Raw genomic sequence first — 3,253 nt, forward strand, 5'->3', positions numbered from 1 at the left:
TTCTCTTTTCTGTTCCTTTCTCACTTTGTCTCACTTTGTTTGAAAGTCACTGATGAAAAGAGCACTGACCTATGAGGAGCCAGATTCAAATACCCCTTTGATGGTTGGTACCTGTGTGACTTTAGGCAAGTCACTTAACCTCTCTGGGCCCTGGTATCCTAATCTGTACAATAAAATTCTTGGTCTAGATGGCCTCAAAGATTCCTTCCAGCTCTAAATGTGTTTCCATATTATATTATGATCTCCTTGTCAGTCAATCTCTGACAGCCTCATTTTCAGTCTGTCTGTGTTGGTTTTTCTTTCCTTCAGGTCTCACCAGGACAGGGTGAGTTGATCATGATTTCACCTCCCAGTATGAGTGCTGTCCTAAGGCACAAATGCTGATTCCTGCCCCCTCTTAGATGCTCCCATCTCCCAAACAGACCCTGACACTCCCTTCCTATCTTTCTATTCTTGTATCCATCGAGACATCCCCTGCTTTGTGAGACTTCTCTGAGCTGTGGTCTCCATTTTTCACTCACACTGATCCCACTGGGGGAAGGAAGGGGAGGATAGGACTTTCCAAGCTAGAGACAGGAAGTAAATGGCCTCTTTAGGTGGCTAGCAGATGTGGGGGTGGGGTGGGGAATACTGGAAAGAAGGCCCCGTTCCTAAAGCCCAGAAGTACCTCTCTGCCCACCTGCCCACAGACACCAGCCTGGAATTTCCATGAGCCCTACCCACCATAGGTGTGTCTACCACAGTCTTACTGAACCTCCTCTATCTGCCTCCTCTACTGGGACAATAATCAACATACATTTATTAAGCACCTAGTATGTGCCAAAGTACTGCTAGGTAATACACAGCCAAAAAGAAAGCAGTCCCTGACTGTCACTAGAGGTGATCAGGAAGGTATTGGGGAACTCTACATCTCAGACCAAGAGGGGAGTGATGCAACTGGTGATAGAACAAAAGAGAAACCTTTTAAAACAGGCCTAAAGGCTTTGGTGACAACAAGAAAGGAGCCATTTCCTACCACTTACATGGATTCACAAAAAAGGAAATGAGAGGTGGGAAAATCACAGATGAAAAACATTAAAAAAATAAATAAATACATGGCACAGAGAATGAATGAAGAATGAATCCAGAGATCAAAAAGAGGCAGAAGACAATTTAATATGAGAAAGAAACCTAGAAGAAGCAAAGAAGATTACCATTAAACAGGATCCAAGTCTTCCAGAGGCAAAAATGTGTAAAGATTCGTGCTTTAGAAACACCTCAAGAAGGCCAATGAGTGAAGGTGTTTGACTGGGTCCACAGCTTACATAGGCAAGGGAAGGATTTAAGGTTTCTTATATTAAGAGATGATACAGGATATCTTCAGTGTGTCTTGTCAGATTAACTGTGTCAGTGTTACAATGGAGTGGTCTTGTCTACAGAGAATAGTGTGGCAGTGATTGGAACTCTCCATCTTACACCAGAAGGCAAGCAGGCACTCGTGAGCTGAGCTGTGACTATTGGGAATTGATTGGCTTAGCCCCTGCTGGAGGAGCTGATAACTTGACAAATGAAGAGTCGGATGTAGACGTCCAGATAAATAATAGATATATAACGACCAGAGAAGAGAACACATCCAAAATCTTAAAAGCACGTTTAGTAGTCACCAGATGCTTTAGAGATCACTTTTTTGATAGGAGAGTGACTACTCCTCCAACATTAGTACAAACACAGGTGGAAGGCGATGCCACACTTTTTAAACTTGACTATTTTAGAGAAGAGGCATTTTCGACTCAGTCATCATAGTCACATTTGGAGACTTGCATCCCAGCTTTTGGAGATGTCTTTTGTATTGTTCAGTCTTACAGAGTAGAACAGTCCAGGACTTGAAGACACCTAGCAGAGTACACTCACATTGAAGCTGAGTGCCCTTTCCTGACTAAACCACCTAGAAGACTTGGTTTGTGATGTAGTAGACAGGATCTTGAAATCACCTACAGCAAGTTTATAATATGAACTCAACCCGACTTTCACACCCCCCAAAAGACCTTTCAAACAGATGAACTATTCAGATGCCATTGTGGGCTAAAGGAACATGATATAAAGAAGGAGGATGGCACCTATTATGAATTTGGAGAGGACATCCCAGAAGCCCCTGAGAGACTGATGACAAACACCATCAATGAACCAATCTTGCTGTGTCGATTTCCTGCAGAGATCAAGTCCTTCTATGTGCCATAATATCCTGAGGATTCCCAGCTTACTGAATCTGTAGATGTGTTGATGTCAAATGTTGGTGAGATTGTGGGAGGTTCCATGCACATCTGGGATGGTAAAGAACTGCTAAAGAGATATGAGAGAAGGCATTAATCCCACTCCTTACTACTGGTACACTATCAGAGGAAATATGGTCCATGCCCTCATGGAAGGTATGGCTTGGGCTTGGAACAATTCCTAACTTGGATTTTGAACAGACACTGTATCCAAGATGTGTGCCTGTACCCACGCTAAGCAATAGGAAATAATACATACAGCTTAATGGAAAGATACAACTTCCCAAAATGAACCGATCCATCTTTTTTTTGGCCCATCACAGTGTCACTGCTTGTGTTATCTGTTCTCATTATTATAGTCACAATTATTTGAGATGTCCCAGAAATAAAATGACCTCAAATTAAAAAAAAAAAAAGAAAGTAGTCCCTGCCCTCAAGGAGATTATATTTTAATGGGGGGAACCACTTGCCAATGTCCTTGGTAAGAAGCAGTGTGCTTCATTGTTGTAGCAAAAAAAAAAAAAAATGGGGTGGGGGAGGGGAGAGTAGAGTTCCCATACATCGGGGAATGGCTAAGCAAGTTATGGTATATGAATGGAAAGAACTATCATTGTGTTGTAAGAAATAACAAGAGGGATGGAGTCAGAAATTCCCAGAAAAAACTGTATGAACTAATGCAGACTCAAGTAAGCTGAACCAGGGGAACTATTTATAGACGAACCACAACATTATAAGCAAAAGCAACTCTGAAAGGCTTGAGTAATGTAATGACCAATCATAGCCCCAGGAAATTGATGATGAAGCATGCTTCCCAACTCTTAGTGAAGAGGGGATGGACTGTAGGTGCAAAGTGAAACATATATTTCAAACATGACCAATACAGCACACACTTGTTTTGTTTGAAGACTACCAGATCATCCTTAATTCTAGTGCCTTCCTTTTGTTGATTATTTCAGATGTATCCTGTTTAATAGCTTGTCTGTCTGTGGTTATATACATGTTAC

General features: G+C 41.8%; 1 pseudogene; it reads left to right on the forward strand.

The window, feature by feature from the left end:
- The first annotated feature begins 607 nt into the window (after positions 1 to 607).
- Positions 608 to 2,487, forward strand: LOC114035217 (annotated as a pseudogene).
- The last annotated feature ends 766 nt before the right edge of the window (positions 2,488 to 3,253 follow it).

Source organism: Vombatus ursinus, unplaced genomic scaffold, assembly GCF_900497805.2.
Source record: "Vombatus ursinus unplaced genomic scaffold, bare-nosed wombat genome assembly UNPS02009173.1, whole genome shotgun sequence".
NCBI classification, from domain to species: domain Eukaryota; kingdom Metazoa; phylum Chordata; class Mammalia; order Diprotodontia; family Vombatidae; genus Vombatus; species Vombatus ursinus.